Source organism: Leptodactylus fuscus, chromosome 7 (genome assembly GCF_031893055.1).
Source record: "Leptodactylus fuscus isolate aLepFus1 chromosome 7, aLepFus1.hap2, whole genome shotgun sequence".
NCBI classification, from domain to species: Eukaryota; Metazoa; Chordata; class Amphibia; order Anura; family Leptodactylidae; genus Leptodactylus; species Leptodactylus fuscus.
Window position 1 is genome coordinate 114,482,318 of NC_134271.1, and position 19,109 is coordinate 114,501,426.

At 42.0% G+C, this 19,109-nt stretch overlaps 1 protein-coding gene across 4 annotated transcripts in view; it reads left to right on the top strand.

The window, feature by feature from the left end:
- SLC8A3 (solute carrier family 8 member A3) overlaps positions 1–19,109 on the top strand; it is a 229,836-nt gene that overhangs the window by 85,004 nt on the left and 125,723 nt on the right. The gene's annotated exons all lie outside the window — the stretch shown is intronic.

Consider the following 19,109-nt stretch of genomic DNA (forward strand, 5'->3'; position numbering starts at 1 on the left):
CAGTACACGCTCGGCCATGAGTAGTATTAAAGGGAATCTGTCACCTGAACACCTGAACCCATTATATCAACCCATAGGTCAGGGTCACCTGAATCAAATGTGTTTTCCATTGTCACTATTTTTGTTGATATGCCAATGAGCTCTTTGGAGCAGTGACAACACCCTTCTTGTTCATTTGTCTATTACTAGAGATGAGCGTTTACTATTCGAAACGGTAGTTTCGAATAGCGCTCTCCCATAGGAATGAATGGATGAAACCGGGGCTGGCGTCCTGCCGCTTAACCCCCTGCGCGCCGGCCGCTCCCATTCATTCCTATGGAAGAGTGCTATTCGAAACTACTGTTTCGAATAGTACTCGCTCATCTCTATATATTACCAAAAAAAGGCAATATCTTGGTAATGGAGATATTGCTTCATAAGAGGAAAACACTGTTTGATGTAGGTGACTCTAATGTAACGTTTTCACCTGCTCTTTCTTCTGCTTGCACGCTGTAGCACAGGAGACGTGTTCAGTTATGATTCCTTGCTTATTTACAATAACTGACTGGCACAGTGGGGTAGAGGGCCCTGCCTGCGAGGGCTTACAATCTATGAGGGAAGGGTTCTTAGGTTCTTCTTGTACTGTCTGAACACTGTCATATTTCCTCACCTCTGTAATTGATTTTCCACCACCCCCATCTCTCACACATTGTTTTCCTCTGCTTTCAAATAGTTAACCTTAGCCTTACCTGTGTGATTGACAACCCATCTTATAATCAAGGCTGGGGTGGGTTCTTTCTTCATATATATTACTTGCTCACATTCACCTTTGTGCTTGCTATTGCCTTGTGTATGCTGGCTTTATACTCTTTGCTGTTTGTGTGTATATTTCTGACCATTGGATTTCCTTCTGACTACTCTCTTGGATTTTGACTCTGTACTGGCTGCTTGACTGGTTCTGACCTCTTGGCTAGCTGACCTCCCGTCTGTTGTTGTTTGTCTTGTCTGCATTCTGTGTTATCACCTATACCAAGAAGGGACTGCCACCCAGTTGTCTTCTGCCGCTTAGGGCAATGAGGCAAATAGGAAGGGACAGTGAACAGGTTCAGTATAGGACCTATTGTCTTGTCATTAACTCCCTCCCAGGGTTCATCAGCACCTACTGGGGAATTGCTCTTTCATCAATTCCTTTACATCTAACCTATTGATCTGAGGGTTGTTTTCTTATGTTGGGTGCTGGTGACAGACTCCCGTTAAGTCTCTATGAGGCCTGTGGAGGTAAACAGGAATAATTTTATCCATTGATAAAATGGTGAGATGATCACAAATCACTGTAAAAAGGGGTTGTCTTATTGTCTTACAGAGACTTTTTGAAAATAAGGAGGCCGATCCAAGCCAAGGATCTAGCTTCCGCCTTTTTTCTTTCCTGGTGATTACCTGTGATTCCATAAGGTAAACTGTATCTAGGTATTTACCAGTCATATAATGCATGAAGATCTGAATAGGTGGGTTTGTCCTTCCAGTTACTAGCATGGACACAGTGTTTGACTCCTCACATCTGCTTGCCAGTGATATAATGTTCACAGGGTGCAGATTACACTATGTCAGCCCTCCGCGTGCTTACACTTTGTATCTGTGATTTGGCTTAGTGGAATCACTTTAAGTTCCAACTATGTACTGGTGCCAAGAAATGTGCTGATGTATGGCCATATGTGTTGTGTTCTCTAATATTGTTAGTACTTCAGTAAGTACTTTAGACAATTGTTAATGGTAGAGCACATGGCCAACTTCCTTGTTTCAATTAAGTTGCTTTCTCTCTGCTATGTAGACAGTAATAATAGAGAGACAGAACATATGTTGCTTGCAGTTGCTGCCTGCAGCTTTTGTATGGGGAACAGAGATCTCAGGTTGGAGAGATGCTAAAAGGCTGATTAATTCATTAAATGTAATTTGGTTTCAGTCGTGCACATATGTTGCCAGCAAGACAACTTTGTGGTACAGAACAATTGGAACCGGGAGTCAAGTCAAGCTATTACTATGCAGACAATTTAGTCTGTGGTCATCTTCCTCTATAGAAGTACCCTTGAGGAATCCAGACAGGTAGACTATGCAATGCAGTGTTAAAGAGGTTTTCAAAGACTTTACAGACACTCTCCAGTAAAAAAAAAAAAAAAAAAAAAAAAAAAAGGTTTTTGCTTCCATTTGAAAATGAGTCTGTGTATAGTATAATGTTATTTAATTTATGTGCTTCCATCTGAAGCATTGATCTCTGCAACTCTTATGCATACAATGTTTCCTATATGAACAGAAGGTCAAACACCCATAGACTTGCACTGATCATTTGAAAACACTGTATGCATAAGAGTCACAGAGCTCAATGCTCCAGATGGAAGCACATAACTTCACAATAAAGCTGTTAGTAAGTTATTTCATAACATTACACTACACACGCTCATTATCAAACAGGGAGGAAGAAAACTATTTTTTCTAGAGTTGACAGAGATGCTTGGAGAGGGCTTATCCACTTATTAATATTGGCCTATCATAATTGGTTATGACATCCAGCAACTCCTCCGATCAACTGATCACTGTTTGTGTCAATATCTAAATGCGCTCTTTGGAATAACAAGTTTGCTCCAAAACTAAACGGCTTGTTGAAGCCCACGAGATTTGTCTAACGTTAGCTGCAATGTAAGGGTGCATTCACACGATGTAACGTGCAGCGTGATCTGGCACGTATACGGCGTGTCAGAGTTTGCGCGCCGTAAAAGCTCCCATTCATTTCAATGGGAGTTAGGATCATATACGCCGCGTTATTTTGCGGCCGTGATTTTGCGGCCTATGTCCTATACAATTTGTACTGGCATTTAGAAATGTAATAAAGCAGTTTTTTACAGTGGACATCAAAGCTCCAAAAACTTCCCGGCAGGGGAGTCCTGGTCCTAGTTGTCTTGTACAGCACATTGGACAACTGCATGAGTAATGCGCTTCAGAGACTCATTTTTTGTAGCTAACCACTATATATTTTATAAGGTATGTAAATTCATAAGACATAGTTAATACGCTACATCTTATTATTTTCTAGTACAAGCATATACAGATCCCTGTTCTTCTGAGTTTTTGACAGTGTATGCGGTTTTAAGTATTCCGAGAAAGTAAAAGATTTACTTCTTTCAATTATGTATGACTTATATGTTGTTTCCTTGTTCTCTGACTTCACGTAGACGCTAACATATCATAAGAATATTGTATTACATAAAGTAGACTAGATTTCAGGGGGATAGAATTACTCAGACACATAATAATTCAGAGTATAGCTATTGCTTACACAGAAGCTCCCTGGTTTTATATTGTGGAAGTTTATTCATTTCATTACCGTGAAATAGCTATTATTTGTTTAATTAGATAAAAACTTTAATTATGAAGAATAATGGTAAATAGAATACTTAAAAAATTAAGAATTAAGAAATAAATCAAGAGAAATGAGATCACAACCGCCAACACTATCACAACCGGGTACAGTGCCAGTCAAAAAGGCTCAAACTTTTTTATGTTTTTTATTTATTTAAGTGATTTTTGTGCCTTTTTTTGTGGAAAAATATGTAATATTTTTATTATTGCGAACTAAATAGTAGTCACATTTGACAACATTGGCCTTATGTGAATTTTTTTTCTACTTTAGCTAATTGTTTTTTAATGAAGTGGAAAAAAATTGGAAAATATATATTTTATTTTATGCAATGGTTATGGTATATTGAAATATATATACATGAAATACCTGAGTTATTATTTTTTTTTTCCTTTTTTTTTTTTTTTTTTTTATGACGTGTCCCTGAAATGGTTACCAAAGAACTTCTGGGGGCTTGATTTTTTTTTTTTTTTTAAATATGGCAACATAGAATAAAATCCAATGAACCTGATGAACCATTTCAGAAAATGATATGACTGGATATTAAGGGGTTATGATTCCTATGTATGGACTAGTTTCCCCCACCCCTGTCACTTCTTTCATTGTGTATATATGCTATAAGAGTTCTGAAAGTAGCCAAGTAAGTGTGCCTATAGAAGTGAATGAAGTGGCAGATGAGTGGCTACTAGAGATGAGCAAGTAGTATTCGATCAAGTAGTTATTCAATCGAATACTACGGTATTCGAAATAATCATACTCGGTCAAATACCACGCGGTAAACGTAAAAGGCAACCAAGTATTCAACTGAGTACGAATATTTCGAATACCGTAGTATTCGATCGAATACCGTAGTATTTAATCGAATACCGTAGTATTCAATCGAATACATACTCGATCGAATACTACTCGCTCATCTCTAGTGGCTACCTCTCTGTTCACACCGGACAAGGGTCTCGTACTCTTGAGATTGAGGATCCCATGGATTTGCCATAAACGTTTTGGATGGGAATAACCTCTTTAAGAGATCCCACATTAGGCTGAGGCCCCACATTGTGGAAATGCAGCTTTTTTGTTGCAGGTTTTATTGTGTTTTTTTGAGCCAAAACCAAGAATGGCTACAAATGGAAAGGAAATATATAGAAACCTCTTAAATTTCTACCTTTTGCGCAATCCACTCCTGGCTTTGGCTCAAAAAAATGCATTTCTACAATGTGGGGATTTAGCATTCTTTTTTTGTTCTGTTTTTTTTTTTTTTTTAGCCAAAGTTAGTAGTGGATTGAGCAGAAGGTAGAATTATAAGGACTTCCTATATTTTTCCTATTCCTTTTTGTAGCCACTCCTAGCTTTGGCTCAAAAAACTGCACTTTCGCAATCTAGCTTAAGGCCTGGGCCCCACGTAACACAAACGCTGCGATTTTGCAGAAAATAATCCACAGCGGAAATGCTGTAATTTGAATAACGCTATTAACCCTATATAGCAGAACGTTCACAGAGGAAAACTCTGTGGACTTTCTGTGAAAAACGTTGCGGCAAAAACCATCATGCGTTTCAGCCACGGTTTTTCCAGCAGCACTTTTTGACTGCGGCTTGCTACATGCCTTAGCCTAAAAGAGATTGTTTAGGCAGATATGGACAGCCTCTAAATAACAAGAGTTACACTAGTTTTATAGGATATACCATATTTAATGGCATATAAGACGACTTTTTAACCCCCAAAACTTTTCTGAAAAGTTGGGGGTTGTCTTATATGCCGGGTATACGGTGGAGCAGGGGGTGATGGGGTGGGATTGCAACCTTCCTGCCGCTGCTGTCTTCCTGCAGCGGCAGGAGTGGAACAATGCTGCGACCCCGGCCTCCATGGCATCCGCTGGGCATGTAAAGCTAATGGCGACAGCTCTGAGGCTATATGCGGAGGCCTGATGCTTATCCCCGCAATCAGAATGCACTCTGTTTCCAGGCATTAAAACTTAACCCCCCTCCCGTCCACAATGTGTAACCCCCCACCCCACCCCCCGAGGCCGGTCCTCCTCAGCCCCATACCTTTAAAGTTGCAGGCCGGCTCCTGTGTGGAGAGGTCACAGGAGTCGACCTGTCCCGGTGACAGCCGGGAGCCTACTGAAGGCTCCCAGGCCTGTCATAGCAATATTACTATCGCGGCTAGTCTAGGACTAATGTATAGTAATGTACAGAATCTCCCATAGACGGCAATACACTTGTATTGCCGTCTATGGGGACTTGTAATCAAATGATTGCAAGTTCAAGCCCCCTAGGTCGGGGCTAATAAAATAGTTAAAAATTTATTTAAAAAGTTTAAAAAGAAATATAAAAAAAAAAAGTTCTAAATCATCTCATTTCCCTAGAATACATATAAAAGTAGAAAATTACTGTGATTCATACACATATTAGGGCTCGTTCACATCTGCATTGTCCTCTCCGTTCTGCAGGTTTCCGTTTCCTGCATAAAACAGAGCAGGAGACGGAAACCTGCAGGAGTCTCTCTCACCCATTCATTTGAATGGGTGAGAAAGATGTCCGGCCGTGAGCAGCGGTGAGCGTTTTATGCTCTCCGCCGCGAAACCGGGTTTTATAATCCGGACACAGAGTCGGACATGCAGTACTCTGTGTCCGGATTAAAAAATCCGGTTTCGCGGCGGAGAGCATAAAACGCTCACCGCCACTCACGGCTGGACCCGGTCTGTGCTTTGCGTCTTCTGGCATGCAGAAGACAGAAAGCACGGAATGGAAGGCTGAACGCAGGTGTGAACCCAGCGTTAGTTACCCCTATGTCCGAAAATGCCCAGTCTACTTATAAAATATTTTTCCTGTACAGTGAACGTCAAAATCAAAAGTGCAAAGCCGCCATTTTTTTTCACTGTTCCTCCTCTGATTTAAATAAAAGGTGATCTAAGCAATAGACATTCCCTAAAATGGTATAACTACAGTAAATCTGTCCCCGCCAGATTGTCTGTGCAAAAAAAGGTTATCCAGGCAGAGAGGCCGCATACGGACACCGGCGGTCAAATGAATGGGTTGTGAAGCAGACCGTTGGCAAGCCGTGGTAGTGTGAACCCTCCTTTACAGAAAAGATGGTTCGGGACTAGAAAGCAAATAAAAAAAGCATTAAAGAGTATGCCAAGGTGTAAGTGTGCAGTAAGAAGAGGTACCCCACAGAAGAGGGGTAGTCTTATACAGTGAGTATATCCAAAACGCTATATTTTAACTGGAAAAGTTGGGGGTCGTCTTATACGCCAGAAAATTTAGCTTCAATTTTAAGAAGAGCAGAATAGTTGTAAAAATATGGATGATGGAAAGAACCGCAGCCCAAAGTGTATTATAGGCTCAGATAAAACATAGGTCTATCTTATAAAACTCACCAATTTATACATAATTTATTATTCTCTCTCTAAAATTACTAAGATGAGGTCTGGTCTGTAGATTTTTTTCATGTAATGGCCGTCCACCAGCTCACAGCGCTATAGATAACACAGCCGGCTAATTAGTGATAATGCAGCTTCTTACTCCATTATAATACATTGAATTGTCTCTATCACTTGAAACTATGGGAGAAAATTTATAGTGAAGGCAACTGTGCCGCTTAGTGCCACTTAATGCTAGTAAAATACAATGATATAATATATTGTAACGGGATGTTAACAGTGATTCACTAATGTAGCTAAATAGGAGATGTCAAGCCCCGGCTTCCAAGTATGAAGTTAATGGTCAGTAGATGTAGGGAGTTCTTCATGATCTAAAAGATTTATTTACTTGGATTCACAAGCAGACTTGCTGCCTTTTGCCACTTGAAGAGGCATGAGAGTGCAGACGGCAAAAGATCCCTTTACCTTTGGTAAGCCAATAATCAATTTTTTACATCAAGTTTTATGGTAAACATATTTTTTTAAGAATTTTTTGATGATTTTATTTTTCATTTTCCATATCTCCATCTACATTTAAAAAACTACTAAATTCTGTAATATTAACTCTGTCTATAATGCCTAATAATAGACAGACAATTGCCAATTCTGCAGTGGTTTTCTTTGCATCATTTATATCACAGACAGTATTATAATACAAAATACCGTGTTTCCCCGAAAATAAGACATTGTCTTATATTAAATTCTCATCCTAAATATATGACCTGTCTTATTTTTGGGCAATGTCTTATGGAGCGGCTGGAGTGGGGGACAACTGGGACAACTGGCAGTCATGCTACTTACCTTCCCCATCTTCATAGCAGCGCTGATGCTGCTGTTGGTCGCAACTGTGGAAGAGGTGGGCGGGGGTTAGCGAGGCTTCCGGCGGTTGCGCCGGAGAGCCTCACTTCATGGGCATTGCAGCCGGCTGAACGCTGTGTGAGGTGCTCCGTGCTGCTGCCTCATCTGTGATACCACTGCTGTTGCATCCACTGTTCCGGCTGCTGTGGGCAGGGGTGAGCCTGCTCCTTTCGCCGCCCGAGGCTAACTGCAGAAAGCCGCCCCCGGATCGGGGGCGTGGCCGGGCGGATCAGGGGCGTGGCCGGGTGGATCTGGGCGTGGTCGAGTGAAAGGGCGGGGCTTAGCCCCGTTCGCCGGCAGAGAGTAGGCCCGGAGACTGCCTGCTCTCTGCCTGAGCGTGAGGGGAGGCTGCTGGAGCTACGCTGCTCCAGCGGCCTCCCCAAACCACCGCTCGGTGATAAGCCAGTCCAGGACAGCTTGTCCCGGACTGGCTTAGGTTAGCAAAAATGCCGCCCTCCCTGAGGCCCTGGCATAGTGCCGCCTGAAGCGCTCGCTTCAGGTCGCCTCATGGGAGGTGCGGCACTGGCTGTGGGATAAGCTGGGAGAGTGGACTCCCTGCAGCATACGATGCTTACCACAGTGTATGCACAGCAGGCATCTCCCAGCTCTTCCTACAACAGCAGGAACAGTGATTCAATGTACGGTATCACAGCAGAGGGGGGTGCCTTATATTAGGCAATTCAACAAAACCTCCCCCATGCCTTACTTTAGGGGGATGACTTATTTTCGGGGAAACACGGTAGCACCATGGACCCACCACTGCATCCACTACTGACAATAAATGACATGATAGATTAACCACTCCCCCTCTCTGTACAGAGCATGTGTAGAAAACCCTACCATAGACCTCAATGAGGCTGAGTTCACACAGAGGTTTACGGACCGGATTTTGACGCGGAGGCCGCCTCAGAATCCGGCTCCAAAAAATGCCTCCTGCGGCTAGCTACTGCACCAGCATCCAGTTGCAGCATTCTGCTCCGGATTAGGCCCAAATGAATGGGCCTAGTCGGGAGGGAGTCTCGCGGTGGATTCACCTACGGAATCCGCATCTAGATAGGGCAACTCGCTTCTTTTTTCCGCAAGCGGGAAAAATGCTAGTGGAAAAAAGAAGTGAATGGCTCCCATTGAAGTCAAAGGGAGGCGTTTTTTGAGCTGGATTCTGAGTCAGATTCCGGTCCAAAAAAACTCTGTTTTAAATCATCTTCAGTCAGCTCCAGTCTGTTGCTGTTTGAGTGCAGGTTATGGCCATGAGACTGCTGTAAAGCAAATCAATAAATGCTGTTAACAGAGCAGAGACAAAGTGCAGGCAAGATGCCAGATGTTATATTCATGTACAGAAAATAAAATTTTAAAAAAACCTTATAAACCCTGTGGTGTGCTCGCGGTGGAAACGCCACAGAGAAAAACGTGGTGCAATACATCCCCACTTTGTGTTAAAATCCACACTGCAGACAAGCGGTGATTTCCAAAACTGTTGCAGGTTTGGAAATCACACCATGTCAATTATACCCAATTAAACGCCGAGAGTTTACCTATAGGTATAATTGAGGCAGAAAGTCCGCAGCTTTTTGTGTGTGAGTTGATGGCACATTATGTAACTCCGCATACATGTAGGGCATGTATTTAATGTACCATATCATATAGTAATGCTGCACGTAATCCACAGACATGTAAGAACATAGACTTCGAGATGATTCTCCTAGACTCAGTAGTAAATAAGATTTATTTAGAATTAAGATTTAGACACAAGTCTTACTTCTCGCCAGAGGTGCTTTGCTTCAGGGAGCCATTGTACTCGCCGGAGCCTGTAGTATTAATATCCTCTCCCTGTTGTATTCCTTACAAGTTAGGTTGGCAGCTGGAAACATAATCTGTATGTGCCCAAATGTCTTGTAATACAAAAATTGGCTCAAACGCAGTGTAGTAAACAATTATTGGAGACTACAAAATAAATTGTAAAGGCAATGGGATCATTTCTAGTTGGCGGCAGCACTGGACCCACTTGTTTTTTCTTTGGACTACAATGGCAATAAATTTTAATACCTGAAAGGAAGATTATAAGAAAACTCCTTACAGCACATTAGTCCTCTATTAGTTCTCGGCAGGACTCCCCGCTCCGACGGATTTGCCTGTAAGAAAGAACAGTAATATAGGTAAAATGAACTGCAAAACTACTATAATAAGCTACAATATCACTAAATATGAACTACTAGTTGAAGTCCATAAGATTCCCATAAATCTTGTTCAGGTTCTTACCACAGTTATATATGAGAGAATATTACTACACTGTCTACCAATAAGTATTTGGACACCTGTGGTAGAATAGAAAAACAACATTTATTCCTATACCATAGTTGGTAGACCCCAGCAGATGCTTCCTTACGGATGGTATTGAGCGACACAATACTCCCGGATGCCTGGTGAAACTCTTGGTGTATGCGAGCCATCGGTTGGGTGCGGTTTCTCTGGCCAGTACTCGTCGGTCTCTATCTCCCAGTTTCAGGGGTCTGCCGACAATCATTGTTCACCTTCTACTTTGTAATCACCACTAGGCCAATAGGCCACTGTCAATTTTGGGTAATTCAGTTCACTTGCTATGTCCCTTAAGGATAGACCATTTCTGTGGTACCCCACAATTACCCCTTTCTCGAAATCGGACAACTCTGCACTTTGTGGCATCTTTCATGTGACTAATGCCAATGCACTAATGCCAATGCTGTTTCCTATTTAACGGCAGAAGGTGTGACACATCAAGACCGCAGATATCATCATTTGCATAGGTGTCCAAATACTTATTGGTAGACAGTGTATTAGTAGAACAGATCAGTCTCCAGCTATGAATTATAAACTCCTATCTGATAGAGACTGCTCCTTTCACTTAAGGGGTAAGATTTTTGATCTGGTCACATGTACATGTGCTTTGTCAGTGTGCCAGCTGTCTTTTTAACACTGACCCATTATTTTCTTATGGCCCACATATACAAATATTATCACAAGTGCATATTGGCGGCTGAGAGTCAGAGGCAAAACTCAAGACAGGTCCTATTCCTGTCCATTTTGTGGTCTGGGCTAGAGATGAGCGAACACTGTTCGGAACAGCCGTTCTGAACAGCACGCTCACAGCATGCTCCCATAGAAATGAATGGAAGCGGCCGGCACGCGGGGGGTTAAGCGACCGGCCGCCGGCAAAGTCTGCATACCAGGTGCTTCCATTCATTTCTATGGGAGCGTGCTGTACAGATCGGCTGATCCGTACAGTGTTCGCTCATCTCTAGTCTGGGCCCAATAATTGAAATGCATGGTTCCGTGGAGAGCATAGATGGCTCATAGATATCATCCATGTCCCATCCATGCCCTTTTTCTCACATGTACATGTAGGCTTAGGCCTTATGCACACAACCGTACTTTCTATCTGTAATTACGAATCCACAATTGTGGATATAAGTACAGGCTCATACATTTGAATAGGCCCATACACACGACTTTACCTTTTGTGGCTGTGTGTCCGGGCTGAATTGAGCTGCAAAATATGGCACAGGTCCTATACCTGTCCATACTCGTGGCTTTGTCAATTCATTTTCAATGTATGGGTCAGTGAAAACCATGGATGACACACAGACACACACCTATCTGTATGACATGGTCATTTTTTTTACTAACCTGTAGCCTGAACATGGTTGTGTGTATAGCCTTAGACAGTGGTCCAAACATGGCGCCAAAAGACACCCAATTCAATTTTGTTACACATTGGCGTAACTAAGCTGATCTGTGCCTCATAGTGCAAGCTGCAGCGAAAAAGCGCTGTAAGAAGAACTCCAGCAGAAACGCATCACAGTTTTTTCGCCAATGAAAGTCCACTGACTGTTCCTTTGCGCCAGCGTTCCTGTAGGTACAATTGACATGCTGCGATTTCCACACAACTTTTTGAAATCACAGCATGTCCGCTGCAGATATGTTTTTGCAACGTGTGAATGGGATTAACCGGAATCCTATCCATTTTGTAGGCCAATGGAGAGCAAGAGGGGCTTGGATAGGGAACCACATTCACTGGTCCTGAACCGAAAAACCTGCCGGAGACAGTCGCTTAGACTTTTCATTGATATAACAGCACAATGCGTTTCGGGCTATACCAGTTTTCTGGTGCACAAATCTTGATACATCAGCCCCAAGGTTCATCTGGTGGCAAAACCCAGCACAATTGTGAGGTGCACACTTTCACCTTCCTTCCTTTATGTAATAAGAAAAATGTTTGTTTTTGTACCGTGTTAGCCAGTGGGTAGGAAATATAAAAAAACAATTTTTTGTGTAAGTCTATGCTTATGTAAGTCTATGCTTATATGTCTACAGATATAGGGACAATACCTATCTCCATAAGGTACTATAGTGTGTGTGAAATTTGGGTGGCTGGGATGAGTAGCCTTATGGATTCTGTTACGTTTCTTGTGTTGGTCACAGCATTTATATGATAGATGATGCACCTGGAATATGAACATCTGTATTGTCCTTTCCGAGTTGACAGATCTATGACCACACAGTTGGTTGTCACAGTTCCAAAAACATACTCATTGATGTAAAAGCAATAAATACAGTGTCCTTGCCTTGTGTTTTTACTCTGCCTGTCCTCATACTTGCTGATTTATTGTTCCTGTGGTGTATGACGTCCAAAAATAAGCAAGCACGTCCCCCCACCCTCCAGACCACCCTTGGAATGCCTCTTCATTCCTTGTCGTCCTGCCCCGCTTTGCTGAAGTGACAGAGCACCTGGCTGGCCTGATCTCATTTCTGCTGAGAGGAAAGGATTCCCAGAGCATCAGCAAGTGGCTTGGAATAGATGAGCTGATCTTTCGTGTGTGTACGGAGCACTAGTTGTGTAAAAGTCCTTTAACCCTTTCCCTTTAATAGTTTTGTGCAGATGTTTGGGGAACAGCATTTCCCATTCCACTCAAAAATCTTGGCTTGTATGACATGATACAAATTAAAAGCAAAAATAACAAGTCTGCTGTTATGGGACTTGCATAATTTAAAGGGGAACTACGTATACAAATCATATTTAAAATTCACCCCCTATAGACTTGCCTACATGCATTGAGCATTTTTTTTCTTTCATGTAACAAAACTGAAATCCCAAAGAAGGAACCTTCTATCTTAACACTACAGTCAATCATGACTGATGCAAATGGACAGTAAGCCGTTCAGTCATTCTGACAGTTTTACGGTATGTTGTCCTGATCTTTTGACCGATCAAAACGAGAGACTGAAAAAATATGTGAATCCCGCAGAGCTGTGAGGTCGTAGTCATGGAGTTAGAATCTAGACCACTGTGCATGGAGTAAGATCTGGTTCACATCTGCATTTGGTATTCCATTCAGGGAGTCCACTTGGGGACCCCCTAAACGGAATACAGAATGCATTGACAAGTGGTGAGCACTGAAAGCTATACACTATAATGGTCCGTGTGTTTTCTGCACATCATGCAGACAGGAAAGTAGTTCTTGAAGTATTTTTCTGTCTGCATTAGTCGTGCAGAGACCGCACAGAAAATACAACGACCCAATTATAGTCTATGGGGTCCATGTGTTTTCACTGCACACCGCTTGTCAATTCGTTTGGTATTCCGTTCGGGGGGTCCCCAAGCAGACTCCCCAATCAGAATACTGAACGAAGATGTGAACCACGTCTAAGAGTCGTAGCCTGCAAAAAAGTTACTGATTCTGGCTTCATTAATAAAATTATTAATTATTTAGAATTTTATTGTACAGTTATTAAAGGGATCTTATCATTTAAACTCAATTTTTTTTCTGTCTATCATGTAGGCATAGCCTTAAGAAAGGCTATTCTTCTCCTACCTTTAGATGTCTTCTCCGGGCCGCCGTTCTGTAGAAATCCCGGTTTATGCCGGTATGCAAATGAGGTCTCTTGCAGCACGGGGCGGTCGTCAGCGCGCAAACAGCACTGGGGGCGTCCCCAATGCTGCCAGAGAACTCTCCATCAGAGTCCTGGAATCTGTCTCCGCTACGATATAAGAGCAGAGAAAGCTTTCCCTGATAATAAAGGTTCTCCTCATTATTACTGGGGCAAGCTTTCTCTGCTCTTATATTGTAGTGGAGACAGATTCCAGGCGCTTCAACTCTGCCCAGTTCCTCGTTTCATTGCCTCTTGTGCAGATATCCAGTTTTTGTGCTGAAAAAGCCTCCCTCAGCTTATACTCTAGTCAAGGGGGGTATGACCGGCCACAATAGTAATGTATAGAATCTCCCATAAAATAGTAAAAAAAAAAAAAAAAACTTTAAAAAAATATAATAAAAGATAAAATAGATAAAAGTTGTAAATCCCTCCTTTCCCTACAATACATATAAAAGTAGAGAATGACTGTGAAACACAAACACATTAGGTATCCCTGCGTCTCAAAGTGCCCGGTCTACTGAATATAGGGTATCTGCAGTGCTCCTGTTCCGTCCAGAAGGGGTTAATAGGAGCACTGAAGATACCCTATATTCAGCCAAGCTGAATTCCAAGTGGGGGGGAAAAATACCCAGTCCTCAAGCTCAGGGAAGGGGCAGACAGACAACCAAAACACCCCCTCCCCTTCCCCAGCACCCAGCATCTACTGCACCCAAAAACTCCGACCATTTTAATTTTTGAAATTTTCCAGTAGCTGCTGCATCCCCCCCCCCCCCCCTCGGCTTATACTCGAGTCAATAAGTTTTCCCAGTTTTTTGTGGTAAAATTAGAGGTCTCGGCTTATATTCGGGTCGGCTTATACTCGAGTATATACAGTAGTTACATTAGAGTGACGAACCCATCAGTGATTTGTAATTGTCATTACTAGTTGTCGAAGTGTCAAAAGACGGGTCGAAAGACTGATTGGAGGAGTTTTAATATTAGGTTATGCCAGATATTTTTTGAAAAAAAAAAAGTTCCCTCAGACCTCAGACCATTTTCATTCAATACAAATATTACTAAAAATTTTCTAATACACGCATACAAGTAATAAGCATAGTAGAAAGTGAACAAGTAGACAGACACCAGAGTCCAAATAAGGTCTAGGCATAATGGTATTCGATCAATCATAACACAGATGACTATAGGGTGCGAACAGTAAAGACGTTGTCCTTGGTCGCCATCAGTGCTAGAAGGAAAAAGAGAAAGGCACAACAGAATAATAAAGCAATAAAGCAGTATTATATATCTTCTGAAAAAGTACAGACTGTAAATACGATGAGGAGTAATAACCATTGGTCTCAAACTATTTTAAAAAGTAAAACAGGTCAGTAGGGGGAGGTTGGAAAACAAAGCTATGGAGGCAATGAGAGTCTACAATTATGAGACACCCAGGGCAGCCACTTCCTGTTGAATTGAGAGTCTCTGAAGATGTCATGAGAGAGAGTTTTTTCATAGTTGAAGGTTTGGTGAATGATGTCAGACAGGTCTGAGATTGTCAGAATGATGGAAGATTTATATTTCCTGGGGAAGGCCAATGAAGCCGAAAGCAGAATGTGGCCGATAAGGGTTCTGACAGCCAACACATCGGCATGGTGGTCCAGAAACAGTAGAACTAATGCCAGGGAGGGATTTTGGATAGCCAATGGAAGACATCATGCCATTACAAGTCCAAAGAATTTCATAGAGAAATCCAATTTCAGAGCGTCCTTTCCAGCAGGTACTTGGGGTTTGGAGGAACATGCGGGGGAGCTTCTCCGGAGTCTAGTACCAGTGAAGGAGGATTTTGGTTATTGCCTCAATATGTGTTACTGTCATGACCTGCATTCCTTTAATAAAATTGTGTATTTTTTTGGTGGGGATTTGATCCGGTGTTCTGTGGTCTTCTGGTGGTTTCCTTGCCATTAGACCATCTGTTTGTGCATTTGGTATCGGCCTTCAGAGTATACTTGAGGTTCTTTGGATGGAACCTCAGGTGTTGGTCGTTACCATTGTCCTATCGGACGGTTCTGGGGCCTGTATAAGGAGGAGGGCTGGCTTCGCTTGTTGCTGATTTTCGTTGTAACCAACTCGAATTCGTGGCTCTGGGAGGGGTATTGTTTTGGTGGAATTACAACTGACTAGGAAGTGGTGTGAGTGTTGCCTTATGTGTGAGTCTGGTTTGTCCCTCCACACTTTTACTCTACCCTGTCCTTCAGTTCTGGTTGCCTGGCCCTATCTGGTTGTTTGTGAGGTTCTCGGCTCCAGTTTGTTTTCCCCAGTCCTGTGTAAACCCTTTCCTCACCTCTCCACTGTCCCTCTTCTCATTCTCTTGTTACGTATTGTGTTGTGCTGCGTTTCTGTTGTCCAGCACATCCCATCCTGTTTGTTGTCTGCAGCTGCACCTTGGTTTCTGTAGGGGTGACCAACTTAGAATTCCCATTCCCTAGCTCTCTGGTAGCTCTTGCCCTATCTGTCGGCTAGGCCTTCGTGTTAGAGAGCCAGGAGTTGTCAGGGCCAAAGCTAGCTTGGGAACAGCTGACCACCACCCGTAGGCAGGGCCTAGCTAGCTGCCGTAGCATCAGGGATAGTCTCCTTCCCCTGTTCCCTTAGCGGTGCAGTCTGCTGTGCAGATTCTGGGTCTGGGCATAGACACAAACGTAACAGTTACACACTTAAACATCATTTTTTTTTTTTTTTTTTTTTTTTTTAAATCAAAATCAATGCTCTCTTCTATTGAGTAGGGAAAAAGGACTCTCACACCGTTTTCATGAACGAAAAAGTGGCCTAGGATTTGTGTTACATTTAATATAATTTATGCCACTTAACTGGAACACATGAAAACTGATACCTTTGCCACCTATAACCTGGCATTGCTGTTTCTCCAAAGAGATAAGCAGCAACACCCTCATTGCTCCAAAGAATTAATTTGCATATGAACAAATATGTCATATCTCAGCATGGCGTCACCAATTCACAAGGGGAAAACACTGTATGATTCAGGTGACCCTAACCCATCCATCTGCGGGAATGAGTTGATATGATACGTTGCAGTGCTAGACTTCTTATAAAGGATGATGAAATAGTGGGGCAAGCTTACAGTCTGCTTTTTTTGTACTTAAGGCTAAAGCCCCACTTATCAAACCACAGCTAAAAAAAACGCTGTGGCAAAAATGCACTCTTTTTTTCGCAGCATGTTTCATTGCTTTTTTTTGCTGATACTGTAAAAGTGTTTTTTTTCCTTTGCATTTCTGCAGCAGCCAATAAAACTGCGTTTCTGCGATGTGAAGCCTGAGGCTAAGTTCATACTAGTACAAGGCTCTTCATTGGTACAGGTCCATTGAGGGACCCAAAGAATGGAGAGCTGGACTGCTACAACAGCAGATACACACATAGACCGGCAGACGCCATTGACTATAATGGTGTTCGTCATTGGAAGCAGTGGAGAAAAAAATCTTCTTTGCAGGACTTTTTTCTCTGCTGATTTTCTGCAGTCTTTGCGACCCACCCTTGGCCTAAGGCTAAAGCTCCACGATGCGGAAACGCAGCTTTTTTGTTGCAGAGTTTGTTGCGTTTTTTTGAGCCAAAGCCAAGAATGTCTACAAAAGGAATGGGAAACCTATAGGAAGTTCTTATATTTCTACCTTCTGCTCTATCTACTCCTGGCTTTGGCTCAAAAAACCGCAGCAAAATCTGGGGGGCTTTAGCCTAAAGGAGTTTCCCACAAACTTAACCATATTGAAAATTAAACATTTTTGCAAATATAAGTAATTAAAAATTGTTCATAGTTTCAATAAGTTCTTCTAATAATCATAGTGTTAATCGTCTACTGTCTTGATCGGTTGCCAGTGGATACAGCCATGTATGCAAGGACCTTCAGTGCTCAGAAAATAAGACATGGTCTCCTTATTATGGCTGCATTACCTTCCTATGCATGTACTGTTCCTGCCTGATACCTGTCGTCAACAACAACAAAACCTTGACATGCGTTCATGGTCCTATACATTGTCAACTAATCAAGACAAAAGACTAAGAAAATGTGTTACATTTTTAATAACATATATTTGCAAAAAAATTTAACTATTAATTGCCTAAAAATTTAAATGTGCCCCTTTAATTGTCCATAACTTTTTGACCACACTGGAGTGCTCATACATTTCGCTGGGCGAGCATTTTGGAAGAGCTTTTTGGAGACGCTGGAGATTTTCTGGACAGATAATTCCAGTATCTGCTCAGAATGTAAATGTAGCAGTCATCGTGTCATTGAGAAGATTAATAGTCATTTAACAATGTTTAAACTGTATACGGAAATGAGTATACGATGGTAATTGAAGCCAGGGTAGGATATAACAGTGTCAAATGGCTTACTGGCTGTGTCATCCATGTTTACAATTACACCTCCCACCAGCCCTATTTTAGCTCATGTAATTACCATGTTAAATGATTCTGAATACTTGATGCCGGTGGGAATTTCACGTATTCATGTGAACGTCTTTGGTGGACATGAGTGGGAGTGAGGATCAGCTTATATAATCATTATTATGAGTTTGATAATGGCAGGTAACTCTTTAACCTGAAAATTCAATGAGCTGTGTATTAGAATGAAACAAAGAAAATACACACGAAAAATATCCAGTAATAATTCCCTTTAATATCCCATTCTCCTCTGATCATCTCCTTGCATTCAAAAGTGTGAGAAATGTAGAGAAAAATTCTTCTTTTTGTGTTTTTGTGCCTGGCTATAGTGGCCACACATGTCATATGCATAGATTACAAAAACGAAAGACAACCTAAAAGAGCGGGGTGTTAAAAGTCACATTTGCATGGGCTCTGACAGCTAGGAGCCAAGGGAACAAAGGATACTGTTTGCTCGTGACACTTAAAGGCTATAGACGTCTTTGAACCATTTTTTACTAAAAACATTTTCCAGTATTTTTGTTACAGTAGTTTTCACTCTAAAACCTGCTTGTTCTCACATAAAGCGGAGCCTGCTATGTCCAGTTTACACTTAATCTTTCTTAACAGATGATAAAAGCTCACTGAAAGAAGACCTTTCACCACCTCCACCAATTCAGGTTTCAGCACAGTTGGAATTTTGTCTCTAGCCCCCACCATTCCCAAGCAATAGCAAGCAAGTGTTGGGCCCTGATGTGCTATTTAAGCTGTGTAATGTAATTCAGATCTCTCATAGAAAGTCCACAGATTTTCCTCTGCAGACTTTCTGCCCCTATTATACCTATACGGAAAACGCCAGCGTTTCTGTAGGTATAATTGGCATGCTTCAACTTTCAAAAATGTGAGTGTTTTTGAAATCACAGTTTTTCCGATCTGGATGTTTTAACCAGAACCCCATACACTTTGCAGGTAATGTAAATTTCAGTGTTTTTTTGCGGTGGCATTACCTGCATTTTCTCAGCTTATGGGCCCAGTCTAAGGCCTGGTTGACATCTGCGTTCGGTATTGCATTCGGGGAGTCTGCATGGGGACCCCCCGAATGGAATACCGAACGCATTGACAAGCAGTGAGCT